The sequence below is a fragment of the Varanus komodoensis genome, unplaced genomic scaffold, assembly GCF_004798865.1.
Source record: "Varanus komodoensis strain SLA01 unplaced genomic scaffold, ASM479886v1 scaffold1, whole genome shotgun sequence".
Lineage (NCBI taxonomy): Eukaryota > Metazoa > Chordata > Lepidosauria > Squamata > Varanidae > Varanus > Varanus komodoensis.
The window spans coordinates 128,321,553-128,341,775 of NW_025335268.1; the positions used below are offsets into that span (position 1 = coordinate 128,321,553).

At 41.9% G+C, this 20,223-nt stretch overlaps 1 protein-coding gene across 2 annotated transcripts in view; it reads right to left on the minus strand.

Annotated features, from left to right (window-relative positions):
- The window catches only part of PLEKHA6 (pleckstrin homology domain containing A6), a 203,664-nt gene that overhangs the window by 173,450 nt on the left and 9,991 nt on the right, over positions 1-20,223 (minus strand). Inside the window, exon 1 of one of the 2 annotated variants that reach the window (XM_044445538.1) lies at positions 14,016-18,432. The exons of the other annotated variant lie outside the window; for it this stretch is intronic. The gene's annotated coding sequence lies outside the window, so the exon portion shown is untranslated. Of the gene's footprint in view, positions 1-14,015; positions 18,433-20,223 lie in introns of those variants that run through there. 2 annotated transcript variants of the gene reach the window in all.

Here is a 20,223-nt window from a genome sequence, read left to right on the forward strand (position 1 = left end):
TTGCATTCCTGGGTTCTGTGCTTTTTAACATGCTCTTAAACGATCTGGAGTCGGCTGGGTGGTGCAGTGACCAAGCTTTCTAACAATACTAAATTATTTAGGATGAGTAAAAGTTCCAAAAGAAACTTTCCAAACTGAATTAAGGGGCATTAAAGTGGCAAATGCAGGTTAATGTACACAAATGTAAAGTGATATACATTAAGGCAATAAATCCCTAACCACATCGACTGATGGGATCTCAGCTGGTGGTAACGGATGAAGAAAGGGATTTGGGGGCTGTTCTGGAGAGCTCCATGAAACAATCAATGCAGTGTGCAGATGCTGTGAAAAGGGCAAATTCCATGTAAGAGACCATTAGGAAAGGAATCAAAATAGAACAACCAACATCATAAAGCCTTCATAAAACCTAGGTTATTATCACACTTCAAATACTGTGTACTTTTCTGGTCACCTTTTTCCAGGAAAGCGTATGGAGACCTGCAACAAAAAGAATCAAAGGGCTGAAGCAACTGAGGAAAGGTTACAACGTATGGGGTTGTTTAATGTAGAAAAGGTGAGTAAAAGATATATGATAGAGGAGTATAGAATTATGCATGATGTTAAAAAGGGGATAGGGAGATGCTTTTTGCTCTTTCATATTACTAAAATCTGGGGTCATCCAATGAAGCTATATGGTGGGAGATTCAGGACAGATAAAGGTTAACATAATAACACATGTTAAACTATGGAACTTGCTATGAAAAGATGTACTAACAGCCAATTTAAACAGTCTTAAAGGGGAATCAAATAAATAGAGGATAAGGCTGTGAATGGCTACCACACATAATGAATGAATATTACTTTTAGTACTAGAAACCTGTTTTTTTTTAAAAAATAATGTAATGTTACCAAAAACAGCAAAAAAGGGAGGATTGTTCTTACGCGTATAATGGTAGATCATTGTCTATTCCAGAGTACAATAAATGGATCCCATGTTTCTGGTAATCAAATCAATGGCCCAGTTCCAGACTATTAATTTTGTACATTAATTTTCCATTTCTTCTATGCTGAGTGCTTTCAAATAGCCGGTGTCTGACTTTGGGGGCAGCCAGTCTTTCCTAACATCAAGCCCACACAATTTTTGTTGCATAACTAAATTCACTACAAGAAGTCTTGATATGAAAGGTATTTGGGTTTTCCTCAAAATCACTCAAGAGCATTTATTGCATTTGATCTAAGTTGTTTCATTCCCACTTTGCCTCCGAGATTCATATAAAGTAACCTCAAGTGGACTGGCAATTGCTTTTCTTATTTTTCCCATTTTCCCCTTCTTTTCACCCCCTCGCATTCTGTGTAGACATGCACAGCATGCACGCGCATGCACACAACAGAAGTGCCGTCTTCGGCGAATGGGGCGGCATAGAAATGTTTTAATTAATAAATAAATAAATTATGCATATTTAGGGAATGGTGGTAGTGAACAAACAATGGGACAGAGGTATTGATCAGAAGAAGCAGTTGTGATATAGAGCTGTGATTCGGCTGTCTTGTTTGTTTTTGGACTACCATAATAAAAAGTGTGCGGAGTGTAGGGGCAAAGAGATTGAGCTACAAACGAGAAAGTCCCTACTTGAACTCTCGCCTATTCCGTCGCTTCACTGGTGCGGCCTCAGGCAAGCTAAAGTTTCTCAGGTACCAGGGTTGCATTTGTAATGTGAAGGATAATGATGGGGACCTACCTTACAGGGTTGTTGTATGGCAGGACAAAGAAATTGCTGTTTTCTAGCTCTGTTAGACTGCAGTCCATTAGTCCTTGCTAAATGGGCAGTGAGTGGGGATTCTGGGAGTTGTAACGTAGAACAACGAGGGGGCAGCTGGTCGCTTACCCCTGTTGTAAGGATTGCAGCAAGATGGTGACTGGTTTCAAGCAACACAATAATCCACACTCAAGAACTGAGTGTGTGTTGTGCTGAAAGAGGAATTATCATGTTGTCTGAACCCAACTGCACCAGCAAGCCATAGCTTGTTAACTGCAAAGCAACCTATGAAGAGAACCCATGACTTGTTGCTGAGTTGTGCACTGTGGGTTGTTCACCATGGTTTGTTATCTTGCTTGGGTTCAGACAATACATTTCAGCAACAAACCATGGTTCGTCAATAACCTATACTAACCCCATACTGAACCTTTGTTTGTTTTCTGAATCCAGTCAATGTACAGAAGGCTCCTTGAATACACTGAAATGATGTGGATATTGTTGTTGCTGCTGATGCTAAATTAAAAAGAAAACTGATGTGAACTGTTATACTGGTCATATGCATCACAAATAAGTATGTTAATACAATGCAATGGCACCTCAGGATGGATTCTCAAGTCCTTCTTCACGATTTGGTGCCTGCAGCATGAAGAGCACAAATGTATGCACACTTAGACAGAAGAAAGACCTCAATGTTGGCTGGGGCATGCTGGGAGTTGCAAGCTTTTTTCTAACTAAAGATGAATACAATTATGCCTTAAGTGATTAATTTATGAATAGGACACAACAAATTCTACAGCACATATAGAGCTTCCCCATCTTCTTGTGTCACCAAAAACACAACATTTTCAATGGGCTCAGATGCTTCTCATTAGTGACAGCTTTACATGTTCATGTTCACATTACTTTGAATGCAATGCTCTTGTTCACACATGCAGCCAGCATCAGTAATGATGCACACCATGAACAAGGGTAGAAAAAGCCACGAATGTAGCTATATATGTGAAGCAGGCTGCAGAATCCCCCATCTCAGTTTCACAGAGATGACGTTCTTTGTCCAGACTCACAACCAGATCTCTGATGTGGATGTGAAAAGGAAGTGAAATAATTTCATTCCAAATTAGGTCAGACCCAACTGCGGCTTTAGACAAGAGGTGCACTTAGATGTGATCCCCCCTTATTCAAAGCACTACACACTATGCACAACCCACAAACCTGGAACCTTTTCATGCATGCATCCTCCTGTGCTGCATTGCCTGAGTGTATTGAATAGCAATAGCATTGTATGCCAATAGCATCCAGTTGGACTGAACCATATTTTGAAAGATTGTTGCTCAACTTTGTTGAGTCCTGCTCAACTCACTTTACCGGTGACCTAGGGCAAGGCCCAGGAAGTTCCTTCTCCACTGATGACAGACTTGTGTGATAACGTACAATGCCTCCTCCTTGCTCTTAATTATGACTTGATCCTTTACATTTTTGGAGGATGTAATTTGCGTCCTACTGTGCAGGAAGTAGGGCACAAATAATGTATGTTAAAGCTTGAGTATGGATTTAGGTCCCATTCACACAGGTATTAGCAACTTAGGGTTACAAACAGATCCTTGTCAAGAATTCAAAAACTATAGGACTACAGCAAAGTTTCTTGTAGTTGGAGCCCATTGCAATGAGATAGAACACCAGGTTGGGGTTTTTTCATGGGCAACAACTTTTATTCACTATAACATTAAAAAGGGATCTGCAACTGTTGAAATGTTACATACTAAAAGCCCTCCTAGGGTCCTTTTCCTGACAGCTTCGCCATATGGGTCAAAATCCTGCCTTACCAGGAAGTCTTACAGGTCAAGATCAAGGACATTCAGGGGAGCTGTCCAGCACGGGGTGCAGCAAGGGAGGTGCTGTTGCAGCAACATCTAGGCTCCAGATGAGCCTCTCTATAGAGGGGATTCTGCTCTACTAGCTTTTTCTGGTTTGTCATTAGGGCTCTGGTGCAGAGACTGCTTCCCCTTCACTAGTAGGGCTCAGGGATAGTTGACATGCTCCAGGTGGGCATTGTACTTCTGGCTCTGGGCTGCCATCTAGACTCACACGCAGGCAAGATCTACCTGTGCTTCTGAGTGAAATGTTGTGACAGTCAATGTATGTTTCCACCCAGATGTTATGACATATAGGAGCTTGTCCCATATTACCCCCATCTAGAAAATGAGTCAGGCTGTGAGACAGGAAGTGGCACAAAGCTGCCAGGGCTTAACAATGCACAGGAATTTGAACTCAAGGTCTACACCTGAATAGGGAACCGATGGCCCTATAACTCCCATCAGGCTCAACTAGCTTGGTCAACAGTGAGGGGTGATGGAAGCTTCAGGCCAACAACATCTGGAGGACCACAGGTTCTTCACACCAGGTGTACATCCCATGCTCTCTCCATCTCACTGTACTGGCTCTCATTATGGATGCACTAAGAATACTACTCCACAGAGTAATGCAATTATCTGAGTCACAGCATTCCACATTCTTTAAGCAGTTGCTAACCAGATGCTATAGGGAAGTTCATAAGTTATTAGCAATGCCCACCAGCTGTTTGTTCCTAGCATCTGGTACTTAGGATATATTGTACATGAACTATATTGTACTAGTTTTGATAGATGTGGGGCACATATAAATTGTGCCTTCCCAGCTCAGAAGCCCCTAAACTCAGTGGCCTCTGAGATTCCTATGCTCTACTGGTCTGCACCAGAGGCAATCTTTGTCTCCCCACCCTCTGTTCTTTGTTTTAAGAAACCTTCATCACTCTAGAACTGAATTGTATGCATTAATTACACAATGTATGAAGAAGTCTTTACTTTCAGCTTGCTGACTCTTAACTGCAGGGGCTTGTCCTCAAAGTTTCACATTTTGAAAAGGAATATTACTCTCAAGTTTGTCCTCTCCATTTACCCAGGCGGTTGTAAATATCCATCATATTTCCCTGCCAGCTGTTTCTCACTTACATGTTAGAACAAACATTGCAATAAAATAAGAAGTCAGTACATCATGCAAGCTGCCCCCTCCCCTTCCTATTCATTTTGCTTCTGGCATGCAGGGGAATTGCAACAGGGAGTGGATCACTGCTACATACAAAAGTCCTCAGCTAAGTCCATTTATTTTTGATGTCCTTTGATTTCTGCACTTGTTTAACCTGTATATTAAACAAGTCAAATGGTAGTGTGCTGGCAGAAGCACAATGACAAAGTAAAGCTGTGAATATAAACAAACATGGTTTAAATGTATCTTATCTCCCTGCCAAACCCAGTCACCACCTCCCTCTTCCATTTCCACAAAGTTCTCTCTTCCAGCCAAAATGTTGCATCTTGCATGACAATTTGGGAGTGCTTTATGATGACATGGTCTTCGACAGCATAGTTGCTTCAGAGGTTAATATTCTTTTGAGCTACATCCTCTCTAAGATGAGAAAAGAGAAGCCCAGAAAGACCAAAGTATGTGGCAAACTGAATTCAGGCTTACAAAGAAGGTTATACCCTTCTTTCCCCAGCCTCTTACTCTACCCAACAAACTGAGCCAAATTATTGAAAGTAGCCATCCCCAACCTGGCACCCTCCAGCTGCTTTAGACTACTCTACTCATCAACCACAACTATTGTCCATGCTGATTGGGATGCAAGAGTTTTGGTAAATCCATTTTGCTTTGCAGATTGTCAAAAGTTTTTCATTCCATCATCCTCTCATTAACACCTTTTAATGGGATTTCATTGTTATTGCACAAAATCAGATTAGTGCATGCAGACCATATGCACTAATGTGCACGTGTTAATGCAAATTAACAATAAATCAATTAGTGCAAATGCCACCCATCCATTCCCTCCCCCCAAGTGAAAAACTGGTGTGCTAGCCAGATTCACAGGGTAGATTCATTGTGATCCATTGCAATTTCCTCTGCAAGTTCTGTAGTCTGAACTCATGGTGATCCATTGCAATTTCTTCCAAAGTTTCTAGCTGAGGCTGATGGGAGTTGCAGTCAGAAACACCCATTGGGCACCAGGATGGAAAAGGCTGACCAAATGGAACTGAAGACTGCATAGTGTTCAGTGTATATGAACTGACCCACAGAGTTGTTGAATTAGTAGCTCAACGGAAAGGATTTCCAAACACAGGACATGAACTAAAACTCCTGCAAGCTAGTAAAAGATAATGGATGATTCCCTAGGTTAGCTTTTCTTTTTTAGCATGAGAGAGGGTTGAATGCTGGATCTCCTGCCACAGGCAAGACCCTACTGGAAGGCCACTGTTGCGTGAAGGTGTCTCACCCCATTGGATAAAGCAGGGGCAGTTCACCTGCAGGGAGCAGGCTGATGATAAATCAGACAGGACAGGCTGTCAGCAAGGATAAAAGCCACCAGCCCCCACCTTACGGCTGATGATCCATGCAGCCTCCACTTGCATCAAACTAATTGGTGGGCTGGGGCACAGCATGCCGCTTTCTCCCCTGCCACCTGTCTGCTGACCTGACAGTGGAACCACAGGGGTTGTGGAAGTGCCCACTTCAATCATTCTCAAGCAAATTTCACAGGGAATCCAAGCCATTCCATTGTTTATTACAAGCTCAGCAACACACATCAACTTGGGCAGAAACAAAATTTTCAGATTGAAAAAGAAATGTTCTAGGAACTCTCTTCTAGGAATTCTGAAGGTGGTCTTAATCTGAGATATGGCAGGTAGACCACAAGCAAATACACTTCTATTTGATGAAGAGCCAGAATCCCATCATTTGCAGCACAACTGCACATGGACTTCTGCTTCTTCCCGAAGCTACTATGCAACAGATGTACCTGTGTTTCTGTGTAGCTGGGTTGTTGCAAGTGGGAAGTCCTCTAGCTATGGTTTGCCCCTCTCAAATTTATTTCCACCTCCCTCTGAAAATAATATGAAGAGAATTCGCCTGGCAAAGAATTTGATTTGGGATTAGCAATTACACAGTTTAAAATGGTTGCGTGTCACACAATAGAATCCACTGGAATTGAATTTGCTCACTTCTACAAGGTATAAGGAAAAGAAGGAGGAACACCTGCAAGACACATGTGAGGGAAACAGGACAAGGACAGGACTTCCTAGCAGATTACATTTTTGTGATCATCAAAGGTAGAGCTTTGCTTTATCTTCAGCTCAGTAACAATATGTTATACTGGGTATACTTCCTGTTTTACCAATGCAAGTTGGAGTACAACTGTGCATGTATTACACATCCCTCAGCCCTGAATGATGTAAATGTTCTGGGAGGGAGTTCCACAGAGAAGAGCAGCAAAACAGAAATTGCAGTCCTTTAACAGAATACTCAAATGCATGCCTTTTGCACACATGAAATAGCTTGTCCAATATTACTGAAAAATGAATTTTGGTTCTGCTTTGCTTAGAAAGGCATCCGGCATCACCACAGAGATCCAACAAATGTCTCTGAACTGTCATGATCCACTCTGTCTAAATAGGAAATATACTCCTGATATGTATTATTGGTTCAAGATTCCTTTTGTGTTGCAATTACTGGTGCACTCATGCGACTGACTTTCTGTATGGTGATATCAATGCTCATAAGTACGCATGGGCAACATGGGATGGGGAAACCATATGTGCAGAACACTTTGTACAGTAAAGAAATTGAATGATACAGGTTTCCAAACTATCATTTTCATTTTATTCAACAAGACTCACTAAGTTAGAACTCAAAAATCAAGAGATTTGGATGAGAATTTTGAAAGCAAGACACAGAATCATTGGGTTTTGGTACCCTGTGTTGGAAATAATAGTCTAGGTTAAGCCATTTTCTCCCTGGACCAGGCATTAGGCTTGTGCTGTTTCACAAAGCTGAAGACAAGACAATGAGGAACAGAGAAACATGCCCAAGATAAATGCAACTGTTAAATCTCAACAAAGCCTCTGTCTTACAGCCGCCGTGACAAGGTCACGCCTGATAACAGATCTCAGCTACAGTGAGGGAGCAAGGGACATTGACAAAAACAGGATGAAAATGCCAGTACTGACATCCACAGCAAAATAAATCCCTTCTGTGCCTGCAGGAGCTCATCACTCAGAGTCCTACCAAGAGCTGAGACCCAGAGGTCCTCCAATTTGTACACTGCTCTTGCAATTCCCAGTGATGAGATGGAAAACAATCTGAGACTGACCATGGCTGTAATTTCAATTACATTCAATTAAAGGTCAGCACATTATCTGATTGGGGAAATAAACACAATCCTCAATTCACAATAATAATGTCACTCTTGCCATGATTAGCAATTCAGAAGATATATTAATCTGCAACAGGGCCAGGCCTCCCATGAGGCGAGTTGATGCCTCTGCCTCAGGCAGCAGAATGGAAGGGGTACTTTGGAGAACCTTGAGAACCACTCTTTCGCCACGGTATTTGCCAAGATGTGCGAGCTGCCAGATGGGATCTCCGGAGTAGTCATGCTCTGGAGAGCCGCATTAGGCAAGAAAATGTCCGTACTTACTTTGAGGGCCATTGTTGCAGGAATTCCCTTCCCAGGTTTGACTCTAAGGAATGACCCCCTCAGAGCCAAGCATTTCAGCCTGGTGAGCTCCCCAGTTACTTCTTCCAGCTTCACAGCTTACAGCTATAAAGGGAATAGGCTGGAGGAATTTGCTGTAGCAGTGGAAAGGGGACATATGTAATGGTAGCAAATTTGTTTTTGCATTTCAAGTATCAGAAGAACTTGGATTGTGGCTGAGCTGTAGTAAAGTATGATATTCAGCTAGAAAGATCACAGCTTAAAGGAGTTATGTTTACCTTTCTGCTCTGTCACAGACTCACTGACTGCATTTGAGATGTAATGATAAACTATAGCTTACTGCCGCATGAATGAGCTTTATTTACTTCTCCTTCCCCTCCCAGCATGGCTGCAAGGAAGTAATCAGAAGAAAATTGTTCCCATTTTCAATTACACTGAATTCTAAACTGCAGTTAATGCTGACTATGATGTATTAAAACAAGTCAGTTTACAAATCCAAGAGCTGACCTGTTAAAGTTGATTTGTTTTAATTAATCACAGTTAAGAGAAACCACAATTTGTCTAGGTTTGTACATAATGCAAAACTGTAGTGACTTAAGAAACAAAATCAAAAGCTTCTAATCTCTTCCGCACAACTGTGCTGGAAGAAGTGAAGAAAGGGAGGAAATAGTTAAGCGTAAGATGCAGTCACATAACAATACAAGCCATCTTTTATCATTATATCCAAAGGCTCACTATCTTACTTCAGTCAAGTCTGGCTCATGCATCAGTTTCATTATCTATAAAGAAAGGCCAATAATGATACCCACCCTTTGTAAAATCATTTTTAATCTGTCAGACACTTAAAGAATGGCATTATTGAAGGGTCCAGATAAGAAGCAGCCTCAACTGCAATTAGACAGAGATCATTCTGGTTGCAATCATGGTCCAGTGGAAAACCTAAGCCAGCTTTCCCTTGGTTTCTTCCTGTTCTGCATAGCTAATCTCTTGTGTGGTAGTAACACAGCAAGACAACCTGTTCAGAAATGGGTTCTCAAGTATCAAAGGCAAGTGGTGCCAAATTTCCAGCAGAAAGCAGCAGTGAATTGAAATGCCTCCTGATGAAAGTAAAAGGAGAAAGTGCAAAATCAGGGCTGCTGCTGGACATTAAAATAGGAAAAATCATGACTACAGAGGAATTCTGTAGTCTGTAGAACTTTACTGAACAATGAAAAAACTGACATTGTGAAAGAAATTGCATTTGGTTCAGTCATCAAGTGAAATAGAAACTGCTGCCAAAAAATACAAAGACGACAGACCTGGAGGAGCAGCTATGAAGGAACTAGAAAAGATCAAGTGTAAGGAAATATCACTGAAGAGCAAGTCCAAGAACATCCACACTATTGTATTTCTGATCACTATGTATGGGCGTGAAAGCTGGATATTGGAGAAAGCTGACGGGGGGGGGGGGTGGAAATGATGTGTTTGAAATATGGTGCTGGAGGAGGGCTTGGTGAATATCCTGGAGTGACAGAAAGACAACTAAGAGGCTCCTAGATGAAATCAAGGCAGAGCTTTCCCTGGAAGCAAAAATGACAAAACTGAAGCTGCCATGCTCTGGGCGCATCATGAGAAGGCAAGGCTCCCTGGAAAAGGCAATCATGCGAGGATAAGTTGAAGGCAGAGGAAAATGAAGCCCAAATATGAGATGGATTGACTCCATAAAGAAATCCACAGCTTTGAGTTTACAAAATCTGAGTATAACTGTCATGGATCGGTCATTTTCGAGAGCTTTCATGTGCAAGTCAGAGATGACTTGTTGGCACACAATGACAACAACATTCTAATTAATTTATGTTTTAGTTACAATTGTGTACTTTATTTTACATTTTATTGTTGTTAGTCACTTGGAATTCTATATGTATTTAAAAACAGGATATAAATTTAGCACCTAATTACTTCATTTCTGGCTAACATGTTTAAATTGAGATAAATAATAATGTTTGTAAAAAAATTGAGTTACATAAACTTTTGAGAAGTATAAGCAGAAAAGACCCGAAAATGCCATAGTTTATTAAGGTTGTTTGCCTATGTTTATCCCTACATGAGTGGGGCAGAGAGCAGCAAAGCATAGTATATGCTGCAACTTGGCTGGGGAGCAGTCCTGGAAACCCCTTGGAAAAAAAACTTCTGTGACGGTAAAATTTCTGCATCACATTAGAATGAAAACACATACATGCTGAATCTGTGAAGTTTGGAAGTTGAGAGCAATTTGCTTAAAATACAAGCACTCCAGTAACCATTACTTTTTAAAACATCTGGCTACTGATGAACTCCTATTTTATAGGGCTCAAATGTACAAGATCTACCCACACCAGAATGCATAATGGTTCATAAAACAGTGGAAGATGCATATCACTCTAGCAGGTCAGCTGGCCTTCTGTCTTGCAAAAAACAAAAACAAAAAGCAGAGGGAAGGGAAATGCAGTGACAGACAATACAAAAAACCCTAAAGCTAGGGATGGCCAGATCCTCAGACAGCTGGTGACAATTGTTGAGGTGCTAGTAGCAGCAGAGATCTAAGCCAATTTGATTGTGCAAGGGAAAGATTCAGCAACAGGAAATTTACCTATTTTAGAAGAACATCTGCCAGCTAGAGCAAGTGGAAGCAATAGCCCCATAATCATCCCATCAATTCTAACATGCCTGCTGTGACCAGGTGCAATTCTTGGTTGCATATTGTCTTTGGCCAATAACCTCCTTCACAGGGAGTGTCAGCCTTGGCTGTATTCTATCATTTGTACATCAACTTCCATTCTTAAGGAGATTTCCTGAGACATTCTCTGTTGCCTTTGGATATTTATTTATGTATCATTTAAACTTATTTAGTCTACCCTTTTAAAAACTTCAAGAGCAATTGACAATGTCTCCACAGGTGAAATTGCTGGCTAGGTAAATTGAGGCTATAATGCTAGAGGGTAAGCCCCGCCAAATCTAGGGGAACTTATTTCTAAGTAGATAAATATGTATAGGGTTGTACTGTTGTTCATTGTTATATTCTCTGGACTCAATGACACCTCTTGTTCAGAGGAAAATTAAGAAGGGGAAAAAGTAGCATCCAATAAGCCACTGTCCACTATTCCAAGACCTTCCAAGCCAGATGGTATGGTTTGCCAGTCTCAAAAACCCAATGCAGTTTTCATTGTCCCCTTGCCATAATAGTCAATGAATGCAGAATCAAGCAATGCCCCTTTAAGGAATGAAGGCCTCTTTTCAGATGGGATAAGGTTAATTTAAACTGGCCACACTTCCAAAGGCTTCTGCATGTTGCTGAGACAACAATTCTCCTTAAGTGAGTTCCAGCGAGCACCTGCCACAGTGATCTATCCAAGGTCCTGACAGGCCTGGTCTATTTTGATTTGCATGGCTTGACATGGCTCTGCTCTCTTAGAAGTGATGGTGCCCATCCAATAAGTGCCACCAGCACAGCTTCAACTCAGCCTGCCCTGGAGCCTAAAGCCAAGCTGTGACAGGACAATCACTTGCATGTTGTGCATCTCATAGCTAAAACCACTGGACTCACACAACCCTTGGCAAATGAAAAAAAAATGCTCCAGTATAGGGCAATTAGAAACACATAACTCAATCCCTTTCTCTGGCACTCTCTATTATTTAAAGCAGATTATTCAGTAGGCATTGTTCCCGAGTTGCATCAATACAGCAACAGCTTATTACTCTCTCTAGTTCCTTGAGGCAAAGTCAGATCCCATGACTGACACAGATAAGCACTCACCTGGGCTGCTTCTGTTTCTCCAGAAATGAAATTAGCCCAGCATGGCTGGTCAAACTGACAAGGGAGAGGCAAAATAGAGCAAAATACTTCCTGCCAACATGATCCCGGACTACAAACCAGCATTACCAAGCTTTTTCCAAAGGGCACCTGCAAGAAATGGTCTGCTGATCACTGCTGGTGCCATTTAGCTAATAGCTGGGAGGAAAATTCTGTAGTCTGACCGAACTAAAGACACCCATCAGAGAGAGAAAGCCAGAGGGGAAAGGTGGAGGTGACCTGAAGAATTTGCTCCCTGGAGAGTGTATTTTCAAAGCTTTGCAACAATGTATGTCCCTAATGAAATGGCTTTTATGGCTTTAGATGGCTTTTTCAAAGGGCCAGGCAATTTCAGAGAAGATAGGGTCAAAAGCTGATAGCTAGGATAGTTAAATGGAGCTAATTCAGGGGGTGTAGGATGCTGAATATCAGGTGTCAGGCATGAGAAATGAGGAAGGATGACTGCTGCTTTTGGAGAGCAAATGTTCAGGGACTAGTCCTTTTCCCAACTTGGTAATATGCTTGCTCAGAATTATGGGAGTTGTTGTTCAACACATCTGGAGGGCCCCAGGTTGGGGAAGGCTGGACAAAGCCATCAGAGTTTTTAAGTTGGTAAAAAGGGTAAGTAAACAGGTTGAATGCATTGCCATGGGCAAAGTTAGGAATCAAGACAGAACAACAATTTCTTTCACTCATGGGTACTGAATCACTTCCAGTTTAGTTAAAAAATGCACAGTCCCTTCGGCCTCAGCACCAAAGAAGGTCATGGCAGTTGTGGAGAAGAAAGAAATTCATTGTGGATGTTTATTTTTGTTATGGCGTAACAACCTCCAAGACTTCATGTCTTTGGCTTTTCTGCGCACATACCTGACTCAGTCAAAGATCAGATGGAGGCAAAATTAAAGATGCTTGGCTAATCCATTGTTTTCTCAAGAACAGCCTGGGATTAAGTGGATGTTTTCAGTTTTGCATGTGGTTCTTCTGCCCTCTATCAAACTCCCCACACGTTCACTTCATTTGAATGCCTTGCTTATAGAGCTGCATGCTACCAGCAGTTACATCCCCCACGACTTCCCTATCCCAAGGCACACTGACCAGGGAAAATGCAAACACACCCAAGTTACTGAAGCATCCGAAGAGCTTTGTTCAACAGGGTGGAAAATTCTGTGTCAGGAAGTATAGGAAATAAGGAATAATCTGGAATTATTACAGAGAAGGTTCATCGTCCTTGGAATATGTCTGAGCACTTGACTTCCTATTCTCTAGTCTAAGCAAGAAAAGATTATTTTAAAGAAAATCAACATATTTTACATTAGTAGAAACAACCATTAGCAACAGTATTAGCATAAACATAAGCCCATATTTCCTCCCAAATCTTTTAACCTAAATCAGTTTCCAGTTGTCTTTAACTGCTCTTGTGTTTGCACTGATAAATTATGTTACTTCTAAGAAATATTAGCAATCTTTTTTAACTCCCTAATTGTATAAAGATAAAAAATGAGAACATATTGCCACTCCATTTACTGTAAAAATTGTCTCAACTGCAGATGGCAAAAAGTGGGGGGAGGAATTTTATTCATTGCCCCCCTGACCTCCGGCCTGGATCTCAAGGTATGGCATAATATTACCATTAGAAAAATAAATTCTGAATTCTTGAAAGACCATACATTTCCCATTTCTACCTTCCCATTAATCTGAATATTATAGAAAACAGATGTTAGTGGAGAAACTATTTGACTTTGCTTATATTTATTCAAGTGCTGCCCATAAGATTGGTTTCTCTTTTAGGGACATGGATCAATTCCTCCTGGGTGACCATAACAGAATTTGTAACTGGATCTTTAGCTGTTCTCATGCTAAATCCAGTCAGGGCATATTATTGTTTTGAATAATTTTTCTCTAATACCAATAAGAATGAAACATTATAATATAAACAAATAGTCAATGCACTTACTTTCCATCCATGTCTGACATCCAAGGCAGCCACAGATTTTTATATTCTGAGTGACTCTATCCTTGACTTAAGCCTGCTGTGCAGCAGGAATAGCATAGCTTCCAAATTCCACACACACTAATGAAGCCCAAAGATGAGCAGAATGTGCACAGCACTATCCTTGATTCTTCCCACTTGATTCTTCCCACTTTGTGCCCAGAGTTGCTACAAAAGATAGGATTGCGGGCAACTCTGCACCAGTGGAATATCCAGAGGCCTTCTTCCTGGTGGTGCTCACCATATGGAAAGCTCTCTGCTCTGAGGTATGTCAGGTTTCAACACTGTCATTCATACAGACTGTTGAGTTTCAGGCATTCACTGGAATTGCATCTGGTTACTTCAGTCATTGTGTGTGTCATGGAGGAGGAAGGCAGCCAGGGAGAAGGGCAAAAGCAGCCCTGCAACTGATGCAGGAATATCGATGGAAGATACCTTTCTGAGCATGGTCAAATGCATGCTTGCACCATCATCATACTTGGAACCTCTCATTTTAGAAATTATCCATTGTAAATTTACCACATTTGATCTTGTTGTAGGGAGTGAGGTGGCAGTTAGCTCATCAGCATGTACAAAGACATGGGCATTGGAGTAGTGTAGAAATATGGAGTGGGGAACAGCTAGGATGGTGTCTGTAGGATGATGATGTCCACCTCTTCACCGTGCCGAGCCAGTCTGCCTACACTCCGAAGACGGACGGTTCTGCAGGCATTTTTGCAAGGTGCAGATCATTCATACAGATACTGTATATGCGTAGGGATTTGGATACGTGTATTGTACAGAACAAAGCTTACATGTTCATCACACAGAGTGCATATTTACAAAGACCGCCTTCATTCACAGCGCTAAGGTGAAAAAGAGGGCCCTTCTTTTAATGGGTAATATAAATAAAATGAGTTCTAGAGGGGTGACTGCTTTGTTCACCAGCAAAATAGGATGGCTTTGTGGCACTTTATAATAATGCATCTCTTAAAGTGGCCCGTAGTTCCTAATTGTGCTGTGACCCTCCAGGGGTATAGGAGACTCTTCTGTTCAAATTGGTGCCCTCTGCATCTACAGGATTGATGGGCAAGATAAAAGAAAGAGTGGGACCTGGAGTACATTCATGCAACAGAAGAAGAGGAACACTGGAGGCTTCATGTTCATCCCCGTGCTGTGGAAAGCTTCAGCTCCTCACGTCTGCATATCGTGCTGCTCTTAAAATAATACAGAGCAAAGGTTCTTTTAAACTTGGCAAGCATACCAAGCCCTAAACAGCTTGGAGCCAGGTTACTTGAAGGATCATCTTCTTCCATATATTCCTGCATGAACCTTATCACTATCGCTAAATGAAATGAGGCAAGTGACTATTAAAGAGGGCCTTTTCAGTGGTGGCATCCCAGTTGTGGAATCCCTTCCCCAGAGAAGCCTGCCCTGCATTGCCTAACCCACCCTATAGTCTTTTCAGTGTCTTCTTAGCCTTTGGTTTTACAAGCAGCATTAGTACATTTTTAGATCTTTGCACTGCTGCTGGCCTGTATTCTAATTTTTCTTCAGTTTTCAGTGCAGAGTTTTTATATTTCTCCATATTGTTAACAGGTTGTGTGAGAGCTAACAATTTAAATAATGTCTTTTGCACCCACCCCCAAATTGCCCAGGAAGGATGATGCCCAGCAGAGTCTCTTCCATCGACACCTCTAATGCTGCAATACTGCTTGGGGAGTGCTGGCAGGATTCCAGGGTCTCTCTCTGGCTGAACACATGCCTACTATTGCATCAGCTCCATTGAAGCTGAGCGAGCTAAACTAGTCCTCCAGTGTGAAAGAGGAGGAACTGGGTGGTTCAGCACCCAAGCAGCATGTTTGCTGACAGACGCCTGGGATGCCAGACTCATACAAAAGCCTTCTCATTATCTCTTAATTATTGCTTTTCCAGCGCCTGCAATTAACGCCTGTCTGAGTGGCTGCTGGTGGGGCTGGAGACACATTAGGCTAGTCAATCAGGCAGCTGGAAGGCCACTCAAGAGGCCTCTGTGCACCTCCCACTGGAGGCAGCCAGCCCAAGCGCCTGAGGTCAGGGCAGACAGAATCTGCAGAACACACATGAATGCAGAAAGACAGTGAGCTGACGGCCCGTTCACAGAACTAGGATGCTTAGACACTGTGGATCTAGGGCCCACAGAAGGATTTAAGGGGTTGTACATTAGAACCTGCTAAGATGTGAAGGACGTACATTTGTGATGCAAATTTGAAAGAGCTTTTTTTTTGGGCCTGGTAACAAAGCAGAACTCAGGATTCTTATTCTGCCCGCTCCCCAATGCCTTTGAGGCAGGCCACACAAAACGCTCTTTGCACAGGACCATTTTTAAATAAAGATTTGCTTTTATTTATTTTATTTGTTACATTTTTATCCTGCTGTTCCTCCAAGGGGCCCAGGATGAGTTACCAAGAATTTCCCCTCATTTAATCCTCACCACGACCCTCCAAACTAGACGGGTCACTGGAGCTCCCTTCTGGCGGCTGTGCTGACCTGCCCCATTCCAGGAAGAAGCATTTCTGTTCATTCTGGGGTTATTTTGTGCAAGCGATTGCTCCTGCGAGTGCATGAGCCCAGTAGGTTACTGGCCCAGTTCTTTCAGTTTAATACAGTGTGAGGACTGCATTTTGACACACCTAGTAGCCCCGCAAGAAGATAAAATAAGATGTAGTCCAGGACTCAAATGACACACCGACTCAAGTTTGTTTGTTTCTTTTGGCTACACAAACACCTGAAATCTGAGCACCTCCTCCTGCGTGACAAGAAGCGTTATGGAATAATCTTTGAATGCAGTTTAGGACTGCTTTGAATTTTATTCAGTCCTGTCAACATCTGAAATCCAGTCTCTTCCCCTGTCAAACAAATCTTTGGATCATGTCACCTTCACTGAACCAAACTCCAAAGTTCAATTTATCCTTGAGGAAACCACAACTATGGGATATTGTTATTCTGAATATTTAAATTACATTCCTAAATGTACATTAAAAGCAAGCAAACTACAAAACATTTTCCACATTGCTGTAGCTTTGAACCAAACCACACATTCAAAGTTTCTTTATTCTTCTGAGACCATCTGCAACTGAAATAAATACACCTGCAGTTGACCTCTTTCTTGCAAACTGTCTCTTCTCTGTAACTGCAGGAGAATCAAATCTCTGAGAGGTGCTTTTATTTGATTTAGCAAATGAGCTCTTTCAAAGCTTACCTTGTCTGTATCAATGGCAGTGTTTTGGCATTTGCAATTAGATAAATTAGGCGGCAATTTGGAACAAACAAAAGAAAAATAAAAGCAAAATATTTTGATAAAATTATTTTATATGGCTAGAGATAAGCTGCTTCATCTGACACATGGGGCTGGTAAGACTGGTTTCTGAAAGATCAGGGTGGCAACAATTCGTAAGAGCCTTTAACCAATGAATACTTGCTACAGTTTGGGGCAGCTTTTGCTTTCTTGTCTTCCCATCATGCTGGTTTCCTAGCAAGGTTATCTAATACTAGGAATGACCCAATTTGGATCATGCCAGTCCTATATAACAAGTAGTGGATATCCCTAATCTCCAAGCTTCAAACCCCGTAACATAATGGGTGTTCTTCCCACCTCCACCACATCCCTTATTTTTGAGCTGCTGGCAGACCATATGCCAGAGTCTATAAGGGGAAAAAAAACATTAAAATGGCCGGCAAATGTTCTCTCCGAGAAATTTCAAACATGCTTCCTCTAGCTCCAAAATGTTGAAGTCACCTTTATATACAAATACTCTTTCCTCCTTCCTTTAGCTCACTACAAAGCTCCAGCTTTGTGCATGGTGATGAACTCTGTTCAATAGATGCAGACTCCATCCCAATAGCACTCTGACTGCAATGTATGAGACTTGGGCTGCATACCAAACAGTTGAAAGCCAAAGCCCTCCTGGAAGAATCCACTGTAGGTGGGAAGGAGGGGTGCATTTTCTAGAAGAATGGTATTTCCAAGGCACAGGGAAGCTACATCTGATGTGATAAGGCACCAGGGCTAACAACAAGTTCAAACTGCTTGGAAGGATTTTTCTTCTTAAGGGCTCTTCCATCATATACACCCGGATTACCAGGTATTCAGAAACAGAATAAAATAGAAAGCAAGCTCCTTTGGAAACCTAGATCTCGTCTGTGCATACTGAATTTTTGGAGCATCCTGGCAATCATCAGATCACAGGAGTGAAAAATCAGAGCATAGGGAGAAAACAGAAATGGACATTATGGAGCAAATTTGGGGTGGGGTGTGTGAGAGTGAGGAAGTGAGAAAAAGAGGAGAAAGAGAGAAATAAGGCACATAGGAAGTGAGCTTATACCAGGTCAGACTGTCCTAGCCTCTGCTACTCCAGGGGTCCACAACCTTTTCAGCTCAGAGGGCCACATGCAGCATCAGCTGAGGGGCCAGAAGTGGTACACTCATACCCATATGCATACCTGTAGCAGTGGTGAAAAAATTGGCCAGCATGAAATTGGCAAGAGAGGTGGCACAGTGGTTGCAAGGGGAGGGGGGAGGGCGCCTGGCGGGGCTGAGCTTCAGGCCTTCAGGGGCTGTGTGTAACCCACAGGTTGTGTACTTTGACTGGACGCAGCTCTCCAGGGTCTCAGGAAGTGGTCTTTGCCATCAGCTCCTCCCAATCCTTAAGCAGAGTGACCAGAGATTGGAGTTTAGACTTTCACATGTGCTTTCTCCCAGAGAGCCAGGGAGAACACAGTCTACCAGATTTAAATCTCTACTGAATGAAATGATATAAGAGGTATGAATCTGGCGGCAAGATCAGACTGCATACAAAAGGGTAGCTAATTCTCAGAGATGAGCACATTCAGATAAGCTGGATTTGTTGTTGTCCCGGACACATGATGAAATTTGTGCTTTCTGAACAAGGGGTTCAATGTGAGCCTCTTTGCCTCTACATATCCATGGTGTAGCAATCACAGAATCCATTACGTATTGACCACCTGCAGTCAATCTAACAATCAAACACGCTGTGATGCCAAAAGTATCTGTGTGCTGGAGAAAAACAACTGAGCTAAATTCATTAATCTGAAAGGTGCTTTCTAAAGAAGTGAGAGACATTCTTTTTTTCCCTTTTTTCTTTTTGTTCTACAGCCACATATGCACACACACAAAATGCTTTCAGTAACACTAGAGGATTACAGCCTTCACACCAGTCACAAGGGAGGATTAAGCCATAATGCATATGTCTGGCTAGTGTTTGCACAGAATTATTTGCTGCCTGACATCAAGTCTGGGCTAAAGAATGAGCAGGGTCTGGAGATAAAACTTCACATACTCTCTTGCAGCCAGACAGCTACATAACCTCACTTTGAACCTGTGTCAGCGATTAGAACAAGAATAGTTCCCAACAAGCAGCACCTGAGATTGCCAAGTGGAAAGCAGCCAACAGGAGGCAGTATGGAGCTCAGCCACGTACATGAAATGTGACTTATCTTTGAAAATATATGCTAATCATATACATTTTATTATGGAAACATAAACATGTGCGTCTTACTTGGAATCCAAAGGTGTAATGCATTAAAGCTAATGGACAATATAACACAACAAGAGTGAAGTTACGGTGGTGTAGTAGTTAGCATGCTGGACTGGAGACTTGGAAGATCTGGGTTCTAGTCCCCACTCATTTTGGGCCAATCAGAGGCTCTCAGCCTAGCCTACCTTACAGAGTTGTTGTTATGAGAATAAAATAGAGCCATGTAAGTTGCCTCAGATTCCTCGTAAGAGGAAGAAAGGTGTGATGCAAATGCAATTTGGTAATAATAGCAACAAGAAATCCAACAATTCAACTGCACACATACCATGTTGGACTTTGAATTGAATTTGTATTCAGTGTCATCTATTCTGATATCACCTGCATACAATTTATTTGCTGGATCTCTTGTTGAGGTATCTTGTCTATTAGCTTTTAAAGACTGTTCATTTGGATTCTGGTTAAGATAGAGATAATTTTACTTCATCATAAAGTATGCATATGCCTTCTGTGTACGTGGTTCAGTGGTTTAATTGCATGTGTGCTTTTTGTTTTCATTTCCAGCTGTTGCTCTTGTTTTGTTTTACACATCTTTCAAGTGGCTATAGCCCCCCCCCTCCCCAAAAAAGCAAGGATCAAATGTATGTACTCAACCACAA